Source organism: Frieseomelitta varia, unplaced genomic scaffold, assembly GCF_011392965.1.
Source record: "Frieseomelitta varia isolate USP_RPSP 00005682 unplaced genomic scaffold, Fvar_1.2 scaffold_366, whole genome shotgun sequence".
Taxonomy (NCBI): domain Eukaryota; kingdom Metazoa; phylum Arthropoda; class Insecta; order Hymenoptera; family Apidae; genus Frieseomelitta; species Frieseomelitta varia.
The window spans coordinates 233,860-260,064 of NW_025110108.1; the positions used below are offsets into that span (position 1 = coordinate 233,860).

At 35.4% G+C, this 26,205-nt stretch overlaps 1 long non-coding RNA gene across 1 annotated transcript in view; it reads left to right on the top strand.

The window, feature by feature from the left end:
- The first annotated feature begins 417 nt into the window (after window positions 1–417).
- Window positions 418–26,205, top strand: part of LOC122530943 — a 60,151-nt gene continuing 34,363 nt past the window's right edge. Inside the window, exons 1-2 of the long non-coding RNA XR_006307147.1 lie at window positions 418–479; window positions 19,402–19,507. This is a non-coding gene — a long non-coding RNA (uncharacterized LOC122530943). The remainder of the gene's footprint in view (window positions 480–19,401; window positions 19,508–26,205) is intronic.

Consider the following 26,205-nt stretch of genomic DNA (forward strand, 5'->3'; position numbering starts at 1 on the left):
TGTCGCGTTCGAATACCACTTCTCTGCGATATATATATATATATATATATATATATATATATATATATATATATATATATGTTGTTTTAATGACATATTTTTTCCAATTCTTTCTTTTTCTCTTTTTAGTTTTCTCTGTAAAGTTCAACGCGAATGTTTCTTTTTCACGACAGTGACCAAATCGTTAGTAGAGGATTTTTCCCGCATTTTCATTCTTTGTCTTTATCTATTTTCGAAATTCATTCGTAGATTCGTTCGGCGGTTTGTTTCGGCGATCGTTTCTCTTGATTATTTTATATCGAGAGATTTAATTTTTAATATGCACGTGGCAATTAAGTGTCATATAGAAAAGAATCTAGAAATCTAGAAAATTAAATGTGTTTATTCAATATGAATCTTTGAATTTTTATTTTTCAGATTGTTCGTGACATGAACTAAATGCTCGAAGAGAGATGTATGAGAAGTATGAAATGTGACAAGTAAGTGTTAATTCTGTTGTACATAGAACACACTGGCAAAATTTAAACATTAACTTTCTAGATATCCTCTACATTTTATTAGTAGATTTCGAATGATACTACCCTTTTTTCAATATGAATTGTTTCAACGATTTGTGACTATTCGTATCGACTATTTGTCCAGAATGTCCAAAAATTTAGTGTTCAAATTTTATTTGACAAATAAAAGTGAAACTAAAGTGTCACGTAACATCTATGAGTGCTTTAATAAAAAAAGATCTAACAAAAATGTGAGACAGACATATATCACATGTATGTCAATACTCTTTTTCTCAGTTTAAATATAATACATAAGATGAGAGAAGATACATAATGTTGACAATATCTATTCGTGTAAGATACATATAATTTTCCTATACAAGAATTTCCTTCGTTTCAGTTTCATTCTCATTTATAATTACAAGCGATTCAAAAGAATAAGTTAGACACTGAACGAAATAATTAGACAACGTTTTCGTGAAATAATTTGATTATAAACCACCACCAATTGTCCTTCAAGCTTCATATTTTACAACTTTCAACTTTCAATTTTCGATTTTTCAGCTTTGTAACGAGCCATTTGTAAAGTTTTTACCCACAGAATACCCATTGACAATGTTTGAAAACCAAACCATTGAACTCATCCTGCGCATGTATTTCTACTGTTTCCATCTCGCAGAGCTCGTTCAAATCGTTCGCAACAGATTCCGGATAACTTTTTTCCACGTCTCTCGACTTTTTTTCAGTGCAGATTCGTTTCGGTGGTTTTCGAGGGATGGTTTTATAGAATTCTCGTCGCTCATAATCCAAGCGGAACCGTGGGACCGTGGTAATTAACCCGTTCCATTAAAGAGACTGTTTTCGCGCGATGAAACAACTGATTCCCGATTGTTTATCGATAATGGAGAAAACGAGTAACCAGCGAATAATTTGAGAACAGCTCGGCCCTCTCGCTTTGATTCTCCTCATCTCGTCAGAGGCGTTAATTCGCGAAAATAATTTGAATACTGTTTCTGCCGATCACGGCCGATAATTGCGTTTTATCGTGGACACTGGCTACCATTAGCGTGATCCTTCGTGTCAACGATAGAGTAATTTAATCGCAGTATTTATTGGCCGGCACGGTACATTGTTTCGCGATATCGGCTGCTGTAATAGCAAAGATAACTTCGCGCATCGTCGCTTCGAATCGAAATCAAGTATCTACGTACAATCGTTCATAAATAGTTGAAACACTTTTGGTGAACTTGTCGTGGTAGCTCTTTTACACGACAAGTTTTTATAGGGATCGCCGGGCTATAAATCTAAACCTCTTTTTTTCTTTTTTGTTAAAAAATACGTAACAACGATGTATCGAGCAAACAAAAAAAATTTTTGTTGTTTCTGTTACGAAGAAATATAGAGAAACGTTATTTTATTTATTGAAATAGTTGTTCTCTTTTTGACGAATTTTTTTTTTTTGATAACGACACCTAGATGATATCTGTTTTTAATCTATAGGTACAAGATAGTTGAAAAAAAATTCTTCACTTTTTTTTATAGAAAAGAAAAAAAATGTAAAAGGAATTCGTCGAAAGAATAGTTTTTTATTTTTATAAAAAATAATGAAAATTTCTCAGTTACTTAGAATAATGCTTAATTATTATTATATGCAGTTGTTGATAAAGATATTTAAACACTTTGTTCTACAAATTTTTATGCAATTTTATATTGTTAATATAATATAATAGAAATTTATTTCATCTAATAAGTATTAGTGACAAGTATTTTACATTGAATAGTATATTTTGTACATTATTGCATATTAATTGTGATTAATTCGGAACAAATGATACGGCAAAGTTTAAATAAATAAAGTCTTTAATTTCAAACAGATCTGGAAATAAATAAAAGCAACAAGATATGCAAGCAGTGAATATGTAAGCAGTGAATTATGTTGATAAATCTAAATATTCGTTACAAAATACGCTTAAAATGATTCCTCACGCTAATTTATAACTAACTATGCTTGCAGTAAATATTTTGTATCTTCCGTACGCATGTGTAAAATCATACGTTAATAAATATAACAAGACAGATGTATTAGAGAGCTCGAAACGTATAAAGTTAGTAATTTCAAAATATTTTACGTAACGCGTACAATATATACGTACATAAAAGATAATACCTTCTGTAGTTACGAGAAAAATGATGTAGATCGAAAAACGCGATTTTCGAGTTGTCACTCGTGAGAATGACGCAGAGACGCACACTCGAACAATTATGAAAATCTAATTCATTTATCTTCATAATTTAGTCGGCAGAGAGCAATTATGTCGCTCTTCCTGATTCACGCGACACTATGCTATATTCTATAAATGCATTCTGTTATGAGTTTCATTCTATCATCGTGAATGAGCGCGCCTTGATAAAGTGAAAAGTGTACTATTTCTTGAATTTCGTTTTTCCTTTGATTGAACGGGCTGATATTCAATTATATTTCTCACAAAAATAGTTTTTATTTCCTTTTAAATAACACATCTTTTTGAATCGTATCACTTTTATATGATACACTTAAAATATTATTGTTTGCATTAATATCAAAAGTCTTTTTAGAGTATTTTTCTTAATTTGATTTGTAACTGACTAATTAAAGAGTTAACGGCGAGAGAAAGTTAAAGATAAAAATTAAGGATCAAAGGTAAATAGTTTGTGAAGTAATGAAACAATCCTGTTGAAGTGGGAAACAATCCCATTATTACAAATGTCAATAGTTTTATTACTGTATACTGAGCTTCAGAGATTAATTTAATAGGATTATAATATATTACATTACACGCCGTAATGATTATGAAGAATGATTATGATATCACGTAATTAAAATACAATCATCACAAATGAGCAAGTGCCTTAATCATTTTAGTTGTGTATATGCAGCAAATTACAAAAATTTGAACACGTCTGCCAAATTTCAGGGATGTGGATTAATTGTTTTTAGTTAAAATTAATTTTTTTAGTTAATTAGTTAAAATTAAAACATTTTTGAAACATTGTCTTGTGTAAAAGAAGTTGCATAAATAAGTCGAAAGTCTAAAATATTATACAAGTTTGTACAATTATATTATTTTAATGAAACTAATAAAAATATATGTATTATACATTTGATATTATAAATATATTATGCCATATATATATTTTTATATATACGAACGCGGCTGAATAAATTCAGTATTCTCTGGATGAAAGTTAATACATCTGTGATAATTGCACGGCATAATGAATTTAGTAATCCTTTTCCTCAATTATTTTCCAGTGAATAAATGTGAAGAATATCTCTCACTTTTCAAAGGTCTATATAACTTTAATTAACAAATAAATTAGTATAGCATGAAATGTTTAAAATCCATGTTTCTGTTCAAATATTTGAAATTTGCAGAGTCATGTAAACGTCCGCAGCTAACTATTAAACAACTTTTCATCGTGTTTCGAAATACTATGTAAAGGAATCAACTTTCTCATCGATCGATCCTTTCCAATATAAAATTTAATAAAAAAAATTTGGTGTATTGACGATAGTTCTTAGTCAAACTGTTGGTTAACCGTATTAATTGATACGAATATTTATTTCGCGTTTTGCCGACGTTCCTGATGAAACTGAAATTGCCAACTAATCGATGAAATTTCGTCGAATGTAATGTGTAAGACTTATGTAAGACTTACGAACAACCTAGATAAAAGAAAAAAGAAATTAATTGTGACATCTGTGCTAAAATTTTTTTATTTTGGTGTCGAAATTTTATGATATTCATCAGAATTTGTTTTTATTATAATTTTATTATGGAGTGGAATTATAACATTTAAAGTGGCTCTAGTTCTTTTTTTAATATCTGTACATATTGTGAAATAATTAAAACTCTCACTATAGGGAGATTTACAAAGTTGAAATGAAAACTGAATACGAAGGAAATAAAGAATATGTCAATTTTCAGTAATTTTATTTTTCTTCTAGCACACGAAAATAATATGAATAATAATTTTTCAATTTTTTATTTCCATTCACTGTACAAGATCCGACAACTATCGGTATTTAACGTTTCCAACAAAGCAATACATTTTTCGCAAGAAAACCTTTGCTGAAGAATTACTTTGTTATTTTTTTCAAATTCTCTCTCTCTCTCTCTCTCTCCCTCTTTCTCTTTTATTAAAAGGCAAAACTTCAACCTTTTACTCAGAGGAAAGAAAAACGCAATTCGAGAATTATAAATGGGATTGCTGTGTTTTCAACAAGGTAAGCAATCTGGCAAACAATGCGTACATTAAAAGCACCGGTGAGATGCAGTAAGCCAGGCTTAAACGTAAGACGCGGGAAGACAGACGGCGCAAGTAGTAACGGGCCGTCTATAGTCAGACTCGTTTCGCTACTGTTAGAACGCCGTGTTCTACGAGCGTTACCCCGATTGTCGCAGTGTTACTCGCTTCCTGCCACTTTTATTTTGCCATTTTGCCACTGCGGTGTATGCAACGTATTCGCTCCGAAATCACGTTTTCATAGTCCTCCTTCGCACGATCAGCTGCTCTTTATTCAAAGCCAACAGAGTGAGTTAACATTGGGTAGCGTTTGTGTTCACGATCAAGTGTGGATTTTGATCGTGCAATTGTGGGAATGGAGGACGCAAAAATACACGTAACGTATGAAACATATAGAAATTAGAATATTGATTACAGAAGACTTAAATTATTGTATTATTCTAATATAAATTATTGTACAATCGTCGAATTGATTATACAACTTTTGAATTATTGTACAACCATTGGATTAGGAACTCACACGAAATATTGAATTTACATGTTCTTAGTGAAATTGAAAGGTTTGAACGAAATTTAATTATAAGTTCCATTGGTTTCTTTTAGATTCATTAATCCTACCCATCTTTCTGTATGTAATTCCCATGTAGAACGTAACGTTTTTAATCATCACTATTCTTAAAAATATTCTAACACTTCCGAACAATGAATAAGAAATAGTGAAAATGAATTGTGATTTCAACAAAAAACCACACGAAGCACACGACGGTATATTATAAATATTTTAAACAAAACGTAGCAACATTTACGTTTAAATACGCAACAATATTGCCAGCATTCTGTCACAGGTACTCGTTAAAAAATTTAAAAGTAAATAGAGGACAAATTAAACTCGTGTCCCCTTTCTTTTTATATCCTCCTCTACGATGAAGTAACATCGCGGAAAGAGGAATTCTCTGCGCGAAGTAAAGAAATTTCAGTATCACCGCGTTGACGAAGACCAACGTTGCGTTAACGCGGATGACGAAGTTTGTTTTACCATCTCGGCTCGCAGAACGACGCGCAAATTGCTTCGCTCGCGCGTTTTTTTTAAATAAACGTTGTTTTACAACGTTTGACGCGCCCGCCAGTTAATTATATCTCGGCCGAGGCGGAAACGCATTTTATTATCGTCGGACTTATTCGGCGTGGAGCGCCTCGGTTTCTTATCCGGGTCGCAAACCGTCTCGTTTACTGCGTAGGAAAAGTTTACTGATCAAAGAGGGGAGAGAGAGGAAAGTTCCGTCCCACGGAGAAAAAGGGAACAAATGATCACACGGGGCTGGAGATCGAACAGGCTAAATCGCGATTCACGGTCGAGTAAATTTGGCGAGCGCTGGGTACCATCCGCTTTTCCACGGTATAGAGAGTTCTTTTCGGACTGTTCAAGTAGAAGAATCATCGTTACCATGGGCACAATGCTAACGAGAAACAAAGCGCGCCGCTGAAGTAAATCTGTCTCAGTGACAAATTCTGCAAAACGACGGCTGGCGACCGAGTAAATGGTTTCCCTTGTTATTGTCGAACTTGTCCTCTCGTGGCCAGTCGCTCGTGTCCCTTTTCTCTCTTTCTCCCCTTTTTCTTTCTTTCTTTTTTTTTTTTTTCTTTTTTTGTTTTGCTTCCTTTGCTCGAACGTTTGTAGAAACGTTCACGTTGGCAAAACGTTTCACGAAACGTTTGAAAATTTCGGTTGCTTATTGCTTGGCAACATTGTCGATATTGTTTAACATCGATTAGCAATCGCCGGACGGAATTTACAATTTTTTGTATCTTTACGAGAGATAATCAGAGAAACGGAAATGTCATTTGCGTTGTGCAGAAGATCGCGCATGTTTGTACAATTTTATACTTGTACGACGGTAATTAGATTTGCATATTGTTAGCAATGATCAGGCTGCAGAATGTTTTTGTAGCTTTGCGAAGGTAATTGAATTAACAGAAATTTGTTTTACGTTTGGCGCTCTGTTTTGAATATTTCATACATAGTTATTTGTACACTGTGCTTTTTGTTTACCAATGTTAACAACGTCGTTAAATATAATTTCATTTTACGAAATTATAGAATACTTCGCGTCGTTTGCCTCTTGAGTTTCCTTTTATTCGCGTCTTTACTGATCAACGTCGATCAGCATTTATCATTCATGGATTTTTGGAATTTTAAATTTTTTAAAATTCATAAATATCCGTCGATTAATTGTAATAAGTTTTCTTAATTGCAAAGTTCTATTTATAAAAAGTAAGTTTTAGTATCGACCGAAAAGATTATGCCTAACGGGAAAATGTAGCTAAGTTCACGCAGTTTGGCAAGGTTTGAGAAAAAATTCTGTAAGAAATAATTACAAATTTCGAAGAGAAACACAAAAACGTTGTTAAATAAGTAGTTAGTATCAATTATACTACCCCTGGCAAAACGTTTTCGTTCAAACACGAGCATCCAGAGATATAAAAGAACCACATCGAGATCTCTCACGTTCGCAAATTTAATTAACATCGCCAAATTTATTTCAAACGAATGCAATAGAAATTTTTATATCCCCGATGCTTTTTAATAAATTTATGTTTCGATGGTTTTTTAATAAATTGGTTATCCAAGATGGCTTTGCCGAAGCGAATCTTTCTCAGCAACAAATTCCGTGAAATCGTAAGAACGATCCTCCTTGCTATTATCTTGTAATCTTTTTCTCTCTCGTGGCCAGTCGCTCGTAAGCTTTTTCTTTCTCTATCCTGCTCGTTCGTTTTTAAATCAACGATGATATCGCGTTAGAAACACAACTCGCCGTTCTCGTTCGTTTTGCCAACGTGAAACATGAAAGTTTCATATTCTCGAGATCAACCGGTGTTTCTACCCTCTATCGTTCGTTCGATACGAAGCTCCGGGCGATCCCAGTGAAATTCCGCCGGGTAATCTCGTCGTTCTGCGTAAATAAAGGATAAGCGGCTAAGTAGCGCGAACATTAGTTGGACAAAGAGAGGAGAAGACTCAGCTATAGGATATAGAGCGTCGCTGGTTCTTGCACGTTAATATTGTTTAATGAGAGCTCGCAAGTTTTTTTTCGCGAGCGGGCAAACAGCCTTCCTGAAAAGGATTTTCTTCCTTTTTTTCCTCTTTTTTTACATTATTACGTAATTTCTTTGACCGAACGTCGACCGGTCGAGGGCTGGAGTTTCTGATTTAATAATTTTTATCGTGGTAGGACCACGACCGGCGAGCAGTCTCGTTAAAAAGGTCGCGCAGAAATTTTTCTCCGGTGATTGAAGTTTCTGTATACAGATATATGCTTGTATATTATGTAGCTACATGTACACAGTTGAGCAGAGAGGTCTGCATATACTCGCAAAGTTTGAAACGAAATGAATTTGTTCAATGTATTAATTCATTTGTGTAACAAGTTTCGTGACTTGTAATTGCAATGCCAGTTTGAACTTTGTTTTTTTTATGAACATGTTGATCGGGTGTGCCATAAATGTATCTTCATTGGTTTTTTGGAAGTATGTACAAATTCGGCGCGTAGGTTTTGTAAAAATATCTCTTGAATGTCGAGCTGACAATGAATCGAAAAATACATCATTTCAGTTGAAGCTAATATTGAAGTCTCTGAAACGCCTAAATCCTGAAATGGTAATCAAATAAAATAAAAGCAAGACGATTAAAAGCAATATTATACGTATGCAAAACAAATGAAAGAAAGGAAATCTGTTCTTGAAGTTATACTTAAAACAATTTCAAAAAATTGAAATATTTACTAAGAGATTTTGTACGTTACAATCTTAATTATTTATAAAAAGTTCCTATAAATATTCAAATACCTTTGTGAGCAACTGTAGATTTGTACTATATCCAAGTTTAGTTGATAACTGCGAAATTAAATTCCAAAAGAATTATATCTGAGGTTTCATTACACCTTATAAAATCTACGCAGAATGACTATATATATATATAGTCATTCTGCGTAGATTTTATAAGGTGTAATGAAACCTCAAATATATTTATATATATATGTCTGGGATTTAAAAGGTTGAAATTAAGGCGGAGGTTAAAAAAAGTTTGGGGAAACCCTTGAAAACTCGGCGAGCTGGTCTGATGCGCCCCTCCTTTTATCTCTCTCTTTCTTTTTTTTGTTACAAATTAAGGGAGAAGCTGACGGAAGATAAAGGGCGTTTCACGAGCTGCTGAATAAAAATTCAGATTTATCGGATGAACTTTGTCCGCTGACGGTGATAGCGCCGCTGCCGTGGAATACGTAAAAAGATTTCGTGGATTTCAGCTAAAGAAATATAAAGGACGACACATTTCGACTAACCGAAACATTTGTCATGCGTAAATGTTGGGGATAAGATTCATAGTTTCTAAATTAGTTAACTTTCGACTTGAAATATTTTCCTTTTTTTTTTTTTAAGAGGATGCAAAGATGCATCAATACTTGACAAAAAAGAAAGCTACAGTTTGGTTAAAAAAATTAAACTGATCTCAATTGCTTATTAAATCATTAAATTAATTAATTAATATGTATAAATACATAAATATATATTTGTATTTATTCATTTCTTTTTACAAACGTACAACATTATTTTACGTCTCAGTTCTAGCAAACAAATAAATATATTCAATTAATGTCATATTAATATTGCGTTATTTATTGCACTTTGATGGAAAGTTAAATTTTACGCTTTGGATTTTTGATTTTTGGAAAATACCAGGCGATCGGTTTCTCGAAGCTCGTTTTAATCAGCGCGCGTGAAAACGAAACTGGAAATTAATGGTAAGTCGGATATCTTAATTGGAAACACTCGGAATTTCCTCTCATTTAATTTTCAAACTAGTTACGTCGCAATCAGAAGTCTATTAAAAACAATCGTATTGTTAATTTCGGAAGGATCTCTCTATTTCCATGCATTTTAAAACAGGTTTTTCGCGCCGTACGTTGTTGCGTTGCACTTAGAAGGTTCAATCTGTTTACCGAGCACGAGTGTGTGGGGAATAAAAAATACAAGATATAGGGAAAAATTCGTTAGGAAAAATTGTTAACTGGTGTTTGAATTACCTGGGGTTCATTCAGCTCGCTTCAACTCATAACAGAACATATTATTATTGTAGAATCATTATATTTGAAATTCCATGTAATTTTTGTCAATATTTAAACATTTATATAATAAATCCGTCATCTTATAATTATAAAGTAGTAATTAGTCATCAACTATCGTATACATGTTACATATGTAAAACACATGTAATATGCAAAATATAGGACGGACCAAAAGTTTCTTCCTACCTATTTTTTTTTTTAATAAAATATCAAAATATAAGAAGAAAACTAATTTTATTAATTTTTAAGTTAAATTAGTTTAAGTTATTAAATTAAATTTAAGTTCGTACATAATTTTTTTCATTTCGTGTGTTTTAAAAATTATTTCTTTCAAATGCTGACCGTTAGAGTTTTCGCAAGTTAATAAAAAAAATAATAAACAAATTACAGATTTATTTTAGAAGGAAGAGATTTTTGGTCCACAATAGTAATTATACATCAAAATGTACTCTTTCACAACCATTCGCAATCTACTCTGAATTTATCGCTAAATTTATTTCCATTTATCAATTAAGCCGACCTAACTAGATCAAACTAACTAGAATTAAAAATTCACTTGAACGTCATGTAATCGTATAAATCTTTCAGTATTCTCATTTTTACAAGAGAGTCTCGAGGCTATGAAATATAGAACTATAAGTTTCTTTTTGAACGTTATTAATATTTACGTATTTTGCAGCTTAAAGACGAATATTCTGTTTTAATATCGCAAAGATTCCAATTTCAGCAAGATTTCTCTATATTAAAAATGTTTAATCCTCGATCCTCAATTTTATTCGCTGCATAAATGGGACACTGCGTTTATTACTTGACTTTTACATACAGAAATTCTCTTAATTGCACGATAGACTGAATATATTCTAAAGACTCGAGTGAGTAATATCCACTCGAAGACAGCCATTATTCTGAAAATGATAAAAACTTCTCTGGAAAAAAGAATTGGCGAAATACGCGAGGAATAACACATTTAATGAAATTTCTTGTACGTTGCCAGCTTCTCCAAGTAATAATTGTATTCTAAGTCGTCTCTTTTAAATTCCTCGTCTCGTCTCGTTTTATTGCCGCGTTAAGGGTGCAATTTTCCATCAGACGCATTAATCATGCAGCAAAGTAGGGTTATTCGAGTCACCTACGCTTCAACATATTAAAATTCAATCTTAAAGTTTGCACAGTGTAATCAAACTTGTTGCGTATAACGAGACACCATTAGTTCTCGACTTCAAAATACTGCGAAAATACTGTCTGCCTCAATTCGAGCAAGAAAAATGAAATGTCGGAAATAAGAAAATAACTCTACTGTACATACAATGTAGCTCTGTTATAAATTCTAAGAATTTACAATAACAAATATAAGAATTTATGAGAAGTGATGAAAGAAATTATAAAGTAAAATAGAGCAGCTTCTGTAATTATCGTGATTCAACACTAAGTGCGTATTACTTTATTTCTGCAAGTAAAATTGTAATCTTTATTTTACAAAATGGGGAAATATTGATTGCAAATGCATTAATACTCTCAATTGTAATTATCATATCTCAATATCGCGTGTACATTATTTCATTGTTGCAACTGAGGATATCAACTCGTTAGCAGCTTTCTCACTCAATAAAGATTACTAAATTATCTCGATTTAATTTCTTGTCCGACAATTCATTTTCAATACGTTCGAAACCCGTTTAACGTGATGATTAAGATTGCAACGTGTAACAGAGGAAGATTAATTCGCATCAACGACAATCAGAAACTGAATTCGAAATGACGTGAATTTACATCAGTGACCACGAATGTAATTATTGAAATATTAATCGAATTTTTCTTTTGATAATGACAATAATTGTAATCTCTGTTAATGTACGCACAGTGAGTTACAGGAATACTCCATCCCCCTAATTGGGGTAGAATACAAAAGCTTACTTCATTTTTAACTGATATCATTGGATGTCACATTGCTTAATTTCAGAATTCTCAATTAGATTTAGTTTCAATGTTAATCTAAAATTTTTGCAAGGTAATACAAGTTATTATAATCAAATTGTTATCTCACGATATTATTTAAATTTTGTTTGAGACACACTATGTACACGTCGTGTGTTCGAATCTTTGTTAAAACATACAATACAATACCGTATCAACCAACATTTATTTTAATAAATATTTTTACTTACAGTGTTTAAGCAAACAGAGAAGTCAGATAATGTTAATTACTATTTTCATTGGTACGAATATTGTCGAAACACGTGTCGCAAAAAGATCTGAATTGGTATAAATACCACTGTGACTGAGTACATGTACACAATTACACGTGTGTTGATCACGGCCACTAATAACGAGTTAAACAGTCTGTTTCCAAGTGCAAATCGTTAACTCGGGCATCCAGCTAACTCAAACAGACCTATCTAACCATCCTGCTATTTGTTCCCATCGTAGCTGAAAGCTCGACAAATATACAATTTCTGTTTAGAAATTCGTTTTTATAAGCGTTGTTCTTGCAGCGCACGTCCGCCATCCGTTTACATCTGCCAGACACGTTTCAGCTCGTATTAAAATACGGCCTCGTACGACCTCGTTCGAGTTTCGAACGCAGGCGAAAGGCAGCGAGAGGAAACAAAAANAAAAAAAAAAAAAAAAAGAAAAGAAAGAAAGAAGAAAAAAAGAAAAAAAACGGAAAGAAGAAAAGAGGAAGTAGAAGTTAGGGTAAGTGGCGACAGACCGATGCGATGGAGCGGCGAATGCAAGGCCGGGAAGTAAGCAGGGGAGGGTCAGAAGGAAGTCCCGAGGTAAAAGTCGAACAGGGTCAGCGGCGGCAACACATGGGAAACTTCGCGGGCAGGTCAGACCCTGGAAATTGACGAGAGTTTTACTTATCGTTGAAAAATATATACTTACTTTGCACGTATGATAGTAAGCGAACGCGTCGCTTTATCAAATATAGGTGGCTCGTGATAAGCCGGTCGAAAATCGAAATTCTGGCATAAATTTTCGAATATCAGGAGTTCATTTGTAGTGACTGAAATGAACTGAAAATTTATTTGCTTCAAAACTCTTCTATTATTGTGTTTGCTGATTTATTTGATTGACTGATTTTTGATGGTCGAAAAATAGAATGGACGAAAATCGAAATTCTGGCTTAAATTTCTAAATATCGAAGTTTATTCGTAGAATATAAAGTAATTAGTAATCGAAATGAATTGGAAATTTATTTGCTTTAAAAATGTTCTGTTTCTTCGCTTTCTGATTTTCTAAATACAAGGTGAGACAGTATTTTTGAAATATTTGTATAGTTACATGGGAAAATGTTTTCGACAATACTTAATCATTTCGAGGCAGGTATAGTTAACATATTTACCAGTTTGCCTTTTTTAAATGGAGTTGGACAATTTTTAAGACAGATTCAGCTCTGTAAAAAAAAAAAAAGAAATAAATAATTTACATCGAAAAACCAACAGTTTAGAAGATATTTTATTACAATATTGGAATTGTTCAATTCCAGAAAAAATCCTTATTAAATTGGAAATTTAGATTTTGAAAGAAACAGCGGCAATTCGTAGCAGAAAAGAATTTATATACCAATTGATTATCCACTGACAATTTTAAAATCTTCGATATAAGTCGTGCCTTCAGTACCTGAATTGTCAGTTTTTATTTTTTCATTCGCGCTATGAATGCAATCACGTTGCAAGAAGGGTAAAACCACGAGACGTGACCGAGCGTATCTTTTCATCCCTCTTTTCGAACCTCGTAACTTTGCGCCCCGTGACACGCGTCGGAAAATTTGGACGTTGCTAGATTTTATCGCTCCCAACACTCACTCGGTTGTCGTCCATTCTGGGATCCTTCGGCAAGTGGATGGTCACGAAAAGCCGCGATAAGATTTGCTTGTATTTTCCTCTGGCCCTCAACTATCTGTTTAGCTGCTCGTTTTAAAGGTTTCTGGTACACCTTGCTAATTGGACGGTTGATCCTGTCGATAATTACACAACTCGGGCGAGGTGAATTTGAGATTCTCCCTGGCTCTCTTCGTCCTTGTGCCACTTTCTCACTCGTGGAACTCTCTCTTTTCTTTCCGGTGTGTTTGATTTACCTACTGCTGTCGAGCTCCTTCTTTTGATGTCCTTGTAGGTTTTTTTTTTTTTTTAAATTCCTCCTTCTCGTCGTAGCTTTGCTTCGCTTCTTTCCCTTATTTCTGGAATCTTATTCTTACATTATATAGTTGACTTCCTTGAACTGCTTTCTCGTACCACTGAAATATTCCCTTCTTAACGTCTTTTCGGACCATTGAATTAAGACCATTTACAATTTTTAACGTTCAATTCTGTCCTTTATTCGTACGTTCCTTCCACTTTGTCATCTCAGTCCTCCTTTTCTGCGTTAAATTTAAAAACATTGCAAATATCTTATTCTTAGTCTACGAAAAGATACACTTCTAATCCGTTTCAAGACACGTAAACTTCAACAGTTACTAAAACTTGTAATTAAATTTCAGCTTCAGACGTCTCTATTTTATTAAAAACTTCGGCCCTAAGTGGTCCTAATTCAATCGCCAATTTTCACTGTCACTGTCTTTCCTCTTTTTCTTACTTTCCAAAATCATTGTTCTCGAAACTCTGTTTCGCTGTTCCGCCAAACAAGTGGACAATTCTTTCAACTCCGATTTCACTGGGTGCACGTACCAGAAAATTATTGCCGAAGAAAAACCGGAGGAGTGACGGATTGTTTCCCAGCCGTGTGGACGTTGTTCCACGATAGTAGTCAAGCTAGAAAAGGGTGCGCGAGTAGAAACGTCGACGATAGTTGTCTGGGAACGATATTTGGGGGAAAGTGACTGGTAGCGGACACACAGGAGCAGCCATAGTTCGTGGAAGGTACTCGGGTGAAGAGGTGGTCGATCGTCTGGAACAGATTCCGATAGAAACTCGGATGACAGATTATTTCCATCGATCTGGAATGGACATTGTCCGCGAAAGTAGTTGAAACAGGAAGGATATCCCCGGAAACGTCCGCAGTAGTGAACTGGTCATTAGGAAGTGTTTTGGCGAAACTAACCGCAGTGCCGACCATAAAACAGATAATCAACGGAAATCTAGCTGTTCGCGCAGACTGTTTCTGTTCTATTCCGGCGATCAGTAGAAAAGTAGGAAAATGAGAAACTAGATTCGACAATATTCTTTGAAAATAATCGCGGTTTAAATTTTAGATTTAAACGCGAAATTTTGCGGACTCCGTTCGCGCAAAATTAAAAAATGCAAAAATGCACAAGGCGCGCGTAATGTGCGCAAGGACGCAATTACGCTCGTAAAAATATAAATTTGCGTAATAATCGACGATCGACTGACGAAAGATTTGATTTCTTTTGAAATAAGATATCAGAGTTGGGTGAAATGTTCTTTCACAATAGTATTTAAAAACAGCAATTTAATAAAAATTTCATGTGAGAAATGCTGAAAGTATTTATATTAGGCTCTGAAATATTTTTCTATGTTATTTTCATGTGTTTCATTCATTTCAAATATTGTTGCTAGAAATGTAGAATTGATCTATTATAATACTGTCATGTTTCGTTATACAGAGTATCAATGTTTAGACTGTGTTTAAAAATCATTGTCTTAGAATATGTATCTAATATTAAGAGAAAATGATTAATGAATTAATAATAACAATAATAAATAAATACTCTTAATGCATTTACGTATTTACATATATTAAGATTGTCGTTGATCGCGCTATTTTTTTTCCTTTATTTCATCTCGTATTTTATAATAATAATAAACTCAAAGATTAAATAATAAACAATTAATACCGGGACAAAATTGATTAATTAAACACAACTGAAGAACACGTACAACGCTGTTTTGGGTTCAATTCTGATTTAACTACTTAATGCTTTAATTTATGATCGTATTAAATCACGAATGTTACTATGCACAGATACGTAACTCTCCTCTGTACTGATTTATCGCAAGATCTGCATTAGAGTAAGCTTTTTCACGCGAGAGATCAAGTGAGTGACAAAAATCCGCCGGTATTTCTCGAAAACCGAGAACAATTGTAATTCAACGTTTCGCCGTAAACTTTGTTTGTTATCTCGTTTATATATATCCGGGAAATTCGCTCGGCCAAGCCCATAATATAACGTTCCCTCGTCTCCACGTCTCGAACTAATTTAAAATTCATGGCAGAAATAAAAACACGTAGCCCTGAATCTCCATTACGGAATTAGAATTCAGTTTCGTTTCTTTCTTTCGTCCATCTGCTGAAAATTCCACTTTTTCTTCCCTTCTCTTTTTCAAACGTTGCCGGATTGTTGTCTTTATCAAATTAAAACGCCGCGGATCTCATTTTTTCGCGTAGGATTGGACAGGCACGAGGCAAATGAATAATTTCATCCCTACGACTCTCATACACTCCCTTTGCACGAGTTTTCCATTCACTCGTGAAAATTCTATTTTTCATCTTTACACGGATATTTATCTTCGTTCTTATTCGAATCTAGCCACCATCACGAGGTGTTCCACAGAGTTTGCGTTAATAATTTCACCCTGATGGTGCGTAAAATTGTCGCAGATGAAACGGCTGAGTTTTTAATGAAATTATTTTAACCAGCTTCAGTATCAATAACTCGTAATAACAATGTAATGTAACGCGTAATAATATCATTCATATTAACAATTACTAATTGCTAATTAATGTAATATATGATACTTTAGTTTATACTAATAGATGTACATCTTCAACTTTCTTGCACATATCTTAAATTGAATTATAATTAGATTGCTGATTTTTGTACATTTATGGAAGAGTTAGTCGTACAAATATGTATGTACGTATGTGTGCCGCATTTAAAGTACAATACTTTTTATTATGTGTATTTATCATGTAAAAACAATTTTCTGAGTTCCATTTCCTTCATAAAAATGTAAAATTACATGAACATTGTAGTACAAAATTTTCGTCTATTGTAAGACAAAATAGATGATTATCACTAAATATGCTGACAACAAGAACAAGCTTCGTCAAGCTATAAATAAATAAAAATCATCCAACGTTCGAGGATCCTCTGAGCCAAAAGGCACATATTGCAACGTCCTTCAGTATCATCTTCGCTATTAATTATCAGGCTAAAACTTCACACGACAAAATAGCGTAAACAACGCAAGACCAGACAGATCGTGAGTGTTCCTCTTTCCAACTTCTTAGCTCCCCCTTTCTCCCATCCTCAAACGCAACCCCCGCCCCGAATCAATCAGCCTCTAATCTCCCATCGAGCACGCGCCTGAATTTAACAGGCAAAGAGACAGGAGGAGCAACGTTGAAAATTGAAGAGGGAAGAAACCCGTGGAAAGGAAACACGCGAAACCGGTCTGAAGGTTTTTCAAACGGGCAACGGCTGTGAGCGACTTTGCCCGCTGCTTTCACGTGCAATCGGCCGCCTGATAAAGAGACCTGTTCGCGTACGTGGAACGGCGACTGTGGCGTTGAACGATAACGACAGACGAGCACAGGGTGGCGGGGAATGGGGGGAGGGGAGAAACAGAGAGGGATGAAAGACACACACACACACACACACACACACACACACACACACACACACACACACACACACACACACACACACACACACACACANCGCAGAGACGACCCGGCTGGAGTTACAGATTATTCGTGCACATTTACGCGACAGCCATTTCCAGGGTTGTTTCGTGGCGGGCTTGAACGCGGCCCGAATTCGCAGCTGAACCGCTATAATTTCGTGAGTTAAACGGGTGAATAGCGGGGCTCGGAGGGCGAGGGCGAGGGCGAGGGCAGGGTAGAATTGCCGGGTAGAGAGGGGGATGAGAGACAAGTTTGGCGGAGAGATGCCGGGCGGGAGAACACTTTTGGCCTGGGAACTTTGCTCGTATATTATGGGGAGCTCGTGGTAATTGATTTTGTGCAATCGTGTTAAACTGGAAGTAGGTTTCGTCCCCGGAAATCACGGTATTGTAACGCGTGTTTGTGACTCCCGGGCCCCGGGGGTTTGCTCCTTCCTTCTCCTCCTCCTCCTCCTTGTCCTCTTCTTCTTCTTCAGCCTGGTCGGTGTTCGACCCTCTAAATACGCTTGGAAATACGTCCGCGTCACGAGGTTATTGCCAATAAGATGCCGGCGTTCCTTCGCGTTCCGATATCCACCCGCTTTATTTATATTACGAACGTACGGACATTTTTCCCGGCGTGACGTTTAACGTTCCTCGTTCGATGGAGAAGGCCCGAGAAACAATCGCTGCGTTTCGCACAGAGGTGTCACGTAGCAGCGAAATCTAAACGGTCAAAATGAGAAATTTCAGAGGGGTTTCTCAAAGGGTTAAAATAGTCTCAGGTCGCGATGGAAAGTGAAAATCTTTTTTCGTTAACGAGGGAAATTCATTTCGATTCATTACCTACAATTGCGGATTTCTACGCAAATTTTTATCAAACGTTACGAGCGTTGTAATTTAGATATTGGACGATTGAGAAAGTTCGTAATTATCGAAGGATAAGACCACGAGTCATCGGACGTTGTTGACTCGTATTGTTTTGCACACGAAAGAAATTCTTCAATATAAACAACGAGGAATTATACTTTCGCCGTGTTATGCTGTACGAGTTTCGACAAGAAGTAAGTACGACACAGGTGTTTGTTTTGGTGTCGTGTCGCGTAATTATCGAAAGACGAGACCACGAGTCATTGTGCCATCAGACGCCGTTGACTCAAGTTGTCTTGCACACGAAAGGCGTTCTTCAATATAGACAACGAAGAATCACATTTTCGCCGTGTTACGCTGTACGAATTTTGAAAAGAAGTAAGGGAGGGAATCGTAACGAAAAAGCATTCGAGACGTGCTCCTGCTTTCCGAGTTAAAATTTCGTTTTATAAACGATGATTTAACCTGGACGATCTTCCGAAATATTGATACGATATTATACGTGACTTGGTAGGGAATTAGATAGAGATTACAACTATATAACTGATTAATAGAACTTTGCATCTTAGTATATTGTACGAATTCTATGGACATTTGCAGCTGTGAATTTTGCACAAATGGATGCATAAATTCGCAGTCTGGTAATGACAGAAACTTTATTTCGATTGTATAATAGTTATCGGTTATAGTTATGGTTAATAACCCTTTGTTCCAGAGTATCGTACAGATAATCTGAGCTGGTTGAAACAACCAAATAGATACTCTATTATATATTGAACAAATATATCAAAAATAGATACACACATGTTTAGAAAATGGTCCTCGCTCAGTATTAAACGTCTACAATTTTCATAATTTTAAACACTCGAAGTATTAATAATATTACTATTACCATTATTATTATCCTACGATATATATTATATAATTATTACTAATATTATTAATGGTGAATTACTATATAATCGTTAATAATTACATCAATCTTCACGCGATCAATCTACACACGTAATTAACAATTAGCAAAATTTCTAATCAAATTTCGTTGAAACTTCATTTCAGACGTCGGAAATAGTGAGTCATGCCAAGCCAGTAACCAAGATCCGCATGCATCTGAACCGAAATCAGTGGCAGCCAAGTGTCGTTTCTTCAACGCCGGACAACACTGGTAAGTAATCAAAGAACAGAAAGACGCGTAGTCTCGTTGGGCACTGGTATCTCGATTGTTTTCTGAAATATACATCCGCAACGCGACGGTTGATGAATGGCAGCGGATGGAGTTGCCGGAAATATGGCGGCCTACATTTTTTCTTTTTTCTTTTTTTTTTTTCACTTCCTTTCTGGAAACGCGTACACGCAACAGCACGGCGGTAAAGGGGAAAAATCCAGCCAGCTCAGCGTCTGGCGCTGACCACCGGCGCAGACGATCGGCCACGGGGGTTAGTTCGATACACAGCCGTGTGGCTGCGGGCATCAAATCCGCCAAAAGGGACAAAGAGGATATTAAAAGCGTGGCTTTGAGCGTTAAAAGTCACTTAACGGGAAGATGTAATTCGCGGGGAAATTTCCTACCTCATTGAACCTGTCGATCATCCGCGGTACTTTGTGATAATCTTGTAACAAAAAGTAATTTGCGATAATTGTCCGGAGACTTTCTTTCTCCTTTTTTTTTCCGGTTTGTCGACGAGCTCGAAGTACGTTGCTTTTTGACTTTTTTTTTTTCTCTATACGTGGAATTTTTATTTGATCAAATTGATGGAATTTTAATTTATACGTGGAATTTGATTTCTCGAGATGGTGGCGAAAAATTTCGATTAATTTGAGTTCCTTTGAAAAATCATCGAAAAATCTGAGAGTATATCGAGCAACACTAAGGGAAGCGTAATGTGTAACGAATTAAAAATTCAATATATTGCAATACATTGTTCTTTTTTAATGTCCAACGAAGGAATTAATTATTTCAAGTATGTCGGATTATCTGTAAAATACTCTAGCACGGATTAAACGCTCGAAGGCTTAAACTTAGATTTATAATTGGTAGTATGCAGAATAATTCGGGCGACAGTAACAAGCAATATTATTTTGCTGTTGAAATGGGAGAGAAATGTGTTGGAGGAAGAAAATGAATGATCCGGTATGGATTATATATTCACGATCGTATTTTTTATCCAAGTTTTAATAATGCATGTATATTTTACATATTGTATTATTTTTTCAATTGGAAATCTTTGTTTCTTTTTTTACATGCATTAAATCCTCTCGTCATTCTATGCAAAAGAATATTTTAATATGGTGAAAAATTGATGAATTTAAGAAATATTTCAATTTTTATTTTTTATCCGCAAAATTGAAACTACAATCTATCTTTTGAACTCAGTGTATACGAAAGACGAATATTCCCATTTTTAAAAAAATAATACAAAACGCATACGTTATTATATCCTACCTTTTATTTTCTCATCTCTTGTATTATAAACTCAAGATTAAAATATCATTTAAACTAGCTATTTTTCCATCATATTATGCTATAACAAGAAAACTTGATGTACATATATAAAAATAATGCAACTAGAAAATGTACATACGTTATTATACTTTATTTTTTGTGGAACTTCTCTTGTAGTACAAAGTCAAAATTGAAATATAATTTAAACTAGTTATTTTTCCATCATATTACTTTCAAATTATTTTATAACGTATGATTACAAGACAATTCGATATAAAAAACATTCCCATTAAAAAAAAAATAATTGCAGAATGTTGTGATATACTCTATTTTAATGGAACTTTTCTTGCTGTATAAAATCAAAATTAGTTATTTTTCCATTATATTATTTCCAGTTCCTCTTCAATAATAATACAAACAAGAAAACTCGATACATATATAAAAAAAAAAAAAAGAATGTTGCCATTAAAAAAAAGAAAAACCGACGACTGTAACACATACGTTGTTACATTTGGAAAAATGGCATCATCGTCAACGTAATATACTCCATCTTGAACATTCATATTTTCCCCCAGTCTCTTCACATTCTCTCACGAAAGAAAGATAAAACTTGTTACATTTACGAGCCATACTTGCGTGTGTATATACACACACACACACACGATTGGTCACGTCGCACGCGTGGCTCTAGAGAGAAAGTTTCCCGAAAGTGGCCGGTCGCCGTCACGAGGGCAACTTTCCTCGTCGTCCGATAAAGGAAGGATTTTTATTATCTTTCCCCGATAACCGGCCGAGCTGTTCCCGCCATCGTGTTCCCCCGGACCGGCATCGGCTAAAGTGGCCGCGCCGGCGGTGTCGTTAATCCAATTTCTCGGATTAATTAAACGGAGGTTGGTTCTCGTTAAACTACTTCGTGCTGGAATCGAGGGTGTCGGTTTGGTTATACACCTCGTTTGGGACGAGCTACCGATCGTCCCGCTTGCCGTACACCATCATGCAAGAATCTTGGCCTGTCCTAATGGCACACGAAACTTGCCTCGGAACGACGCGCTAGAATATTCCACGAGTACGTGACTATCCCTTTGGATTCCCTCGGATTCCGCCGGGACACTCGTGAGTTTCGTATTATTTCGTAACGCTGTGATTTGTAACGTCGCGCGCGTGTTTGTTCGAATACGAGGTTGTCAAAAGCACCGGGAGGCGGGTTCAATGGGGTGGAAGAGAGTGGTTGATGAAAATGATTTCTTTTTTTCTGTTTTATTCGCTTGTTTTTTTATTCCATTGATTTTAGAATCAATATGGCATTCGGCGGCAAATGGTCGATTTTACAAACGTGTAAAATTATTCGGGGTTTGTAGCGACTGAAAGTGCTGCTCGACGTTATTTATTCGCCGTCCATTCAACCCATCGGGCAACAGTTTATCGTAACGCTTCGATTTCTTTAGAAGACTTTGTGAAATTTCGAAACCTAGTTTGGAGAATAATAGAACGAAAAATATTCGGCGAACCTTTGGAATTTTCTCTTTCGTAGCTACGATGTTGAAGGAATAGGATTCGATAATATAATAAAAGGCCTGACAGAATTGTAAATGTTAACGTAACGTTGACCTTTGACAGATTAAAGATTAAAGCATAGCGTACTAGTAAAGATGGATTATGTATCAAGATGGGGATGATCATCAAATATCGGTGAATTTTTTATGAAACTTGGAACTTCAATCTTACGAAGTAAAAGATTCTCGTGTCATTAATAAAAGTTCTCAAAAGGCTGCATTAACGGGAACAGACGGCTTCCCATTTACGTGAAAAATTTCGATTAAAAAGGGAAAAGTAAAATGCATCGAGTCTGACGAGTCGAAGTATTTGATTAGCATTATTTTCAAAAGTTGGAAAGTTCTTTTAAGTTAAAAAAAAAAAAAGAACGATAGCTTCTTATTATGGTTTTTATTAAAACTTTTATTAAGAATATGATCACTTCGTCAACAAGAGTCTAGATCTTGCAGGTTTCCTCGTAGATGTTCGCTTTAATAAAGACTAAATAGTACAAAAACTTTTGCATTCAATGGCTTCAATCGCCCGAAGCTATTCAGAGGTATCATTCATATAAAAATCTATAATTTTATATTTCTTAAAAATCTATAATTTTATATTTCTTAAACCACTCTTGTCGCGTTCTTCTTGACCCAATATTAACCCTACATACATTTCACAAATTATTCTGCATTTATTATACAATTTAATGAGCCGTCGCCTCGATTCTGTTTCTTTAATTAATACTTAATCTTTAATTAAGATTTTAAAAATTAATTTCCAAAATAAGTAATAATAAAGATAGTAAACATAGTGTCTGAAACATAGTATTCATCATAAGATCTAACGATTGATAGAAAGTTTTCCTTTTATTTTCTACATCCTCAGTCTATAAACGTATGAAATTGCACGAAGATTCGTACGACGATAAACATTATTTCTAATAACTGCGAACTGTTGGAAACTTGTAAGTACAACGAGGCACACTTAATATACACGGAGTCATAATTAAAATTTAACAGAATTCTAGTGATTAACTCGTACGTATCACAGCTGTGATTAACGTTAATTTCGTCACGATAGGTGACGAATACCAAAATTCACGAAGGTGAATCGCTCGGAAACATTTACGAAGCGTCACGTCCGAGGGATCTTCGCGTATTTCGTTAAAGGAGATTTTCCTCCTTGCGCCGCGCATCGCGGCGTGCTCCGATGGATTATGGACGGTTGAAAAGAGAAAGAGAGGAGAGATCGATTCTCTCTCGGGAAAATAATCCCCGCGAAGAATGGACGGCCGCCATTCTTCTGACCGATTTTCTTCTTTCACGAGCGTCCCGGGCGATCCGTAATTTTCGTGCGCGAGAGGCCGCGCAGTTTCATTCGCCCAGAGCTGATTGGTAATTTTGTGGCGGTGGTTTATCGCGTTGCCTTGCCGAAAATACTTTGTTCGCTCGACGGAATTTAACGCGCAGCATGGCTCGAGTATTCCATCGAACACCGTTTCCATTCAATGACTGTGTAATTCTGTAACTGTTGCTCAACGATTTACTCGTCAAATATCGTTACTTGACTATTTTTTGGTTTCCTATTTTTGCGAAATTGCCGCGGCGATCCATAATTTTTCAACCGTGCACGCAGAACAGTGGCTGGCAGCCCGATTTATTCGAACACGGCTGATTGGTAATTTCGTAACGGCAGTTTATCGCGTTGCTTTCGTGAAAATACCCGCGAAACGATATTTCATTGTGTTCTGTGGGAACGGCAGAGCGGAAAAATTCGCGTCGATTGACCACCGAGTTTCAAAGTTTGACACTCAGCTTCCCAGAAACGCACGTGCATATCAATACGATTGTTTATCGAACAATTAATGAAAATTAAGACACAGAAACGACCCTAACGATGATGGTAATTAATTAATTTTACCTTTATTGCTGTTTTTCTAAATGATAGTTAATGTCGTTCGCTTTTTTAAATTTCGTTCAGTTTGTCCGATCTTTCTGTTCTGCGTGATAAATGCTTGAATTTGAATTTATTCTGCCAAATTTGTATCCAATAATTTACATCTACTGAATTTAAATCGTACTTAATTATACTTACATTTATATATATTTTGATATATATATTCGTATTTAAACGAACAGATTCAAACTGAAATCTGACTAAAATTATATTTAAATTTGCCGAAAGCGAATTGACTCTGAAGTTTCATTGTACGAATAGCATTCAAAATGAAATATTCGTGTGTAAATTTGGCATAAATAAATTCCGCCAATTTAAATTGGAATTAGTCGTGCCAATTACTTGCTTTGCTCGTGGTACTTACGTTACTCAGAAATCTAATAATTAGCGTTCTATTTCGCTTGATTTAAATTTAAATTTACCGCACCGCCATTGGTTTAACTGTAACGATACGATACGAACACGAGCGCGGGTCCAATCGAAATGGCGAGGTAAACGAGCATTCGTTAAACACACCATTACAGCCCCGGTATTCCAAGGTATTCGTGCACCTTTGTCTTAATCAGACGAACGATTTAATTCTCCCTTCTGTTAACCATGCCTCGCGTGTGTACTTTAGACCGTCGCCCGAAAACGCTCGGATTAATCCGTTCGAAATCTATATCCGGCCAGTAATATTTTTTCAGTGGAATTTGATTGCGTTTATCTGACAGGGAGTCGAGTCCCGCGAGGGATGAAATTGAATTCCGCGGAATATAACGCGAAGATGGACAAGTGTCGGCGAAAGGGGGTAGCCAGAGGAAAAGGTCAGTCGTAGATTTCATCGTTGAATATCGTTGGCTCGTGATGGACGTGTATTTATTTTTAATTTTCGAGAAGTTAATGCCGGCCGGCGAGAGACCGAAACAAATATTCCGTGTACGGAATGGACGAATGACTGAGTGGAACACGTTCCTTTCCTCGATCGAGTATTCTTCCCAGGTTGGGGAAAAGGGGAAATAAAAAAAAAAAAAAAAGAGAAATGCGAGCCGTTCGCTCGTTTTATTTGGAACAGAATAGGGGAAGTTTCACGCGAAAACTACGAAATACAAGATACGAAATGAGATGAGAAATTGTTGTAATTGACGAAAGGGAGAGAGAGATCATTCGCTTGACTAAGATGATCATTTCTTATTTTATTCGAATAATTCCTGTGTTCTTGCTTGCTACTATTGTAACAGGTAATCTCAGATTATTCGAATTAACAAAAAATGAGAAATTATTTGGAAGTGATCTATTTGAATGTCTCAGTAGATTAAAGTTATCCTCAAAATACACTTCACTGTTTCAAATTACCAATTTTCATTATTATCCCAAATAACGTCACATTCAATTTTCATTAATTAGTATGTTAGTGTGTCCAATTTTAATTAATTAATATGTTATTTTATTCCAAGCCTTGCGTACGTGAACACATATCTTCGTTCATTATATTTATTCGAGAAAAGCTTATAAAACTTACATTGACTTATAAATCTCGTGTTGGCAAATTGGTGAACATGTTCATTAAACATCTCGCCCGTGATAATGACAACGAAAGCAATCACCTGTTCCAAATACATCCGCTTCAACACAGTCAGAAAGATATTTCCCAGTCGAGAAATCAAACGAAGAAACAAAGGAAAGAAAGAAAGAAAGAAAGAAAAAAGAACGCGAGGATGAAAGGAATCGGTGCGAGGAAAATCGATAGGATCCCCGTCGAAAGTAATTCCTCGTTTCATCTCATTTCGTTGCAAAGAGTATACGTGCGCGCGCGCGAGCGTATGTGTGTATACGCGAGGCAGATAAAAGAAGAGGCACACGTTTCCACCCTTATTTTTTCCGCTTGTCCTCGCGAACGTCTCCGACTTCTGACGAGTTCTTCTTTCGTTTCCAGTCATTAAAACAAAAAA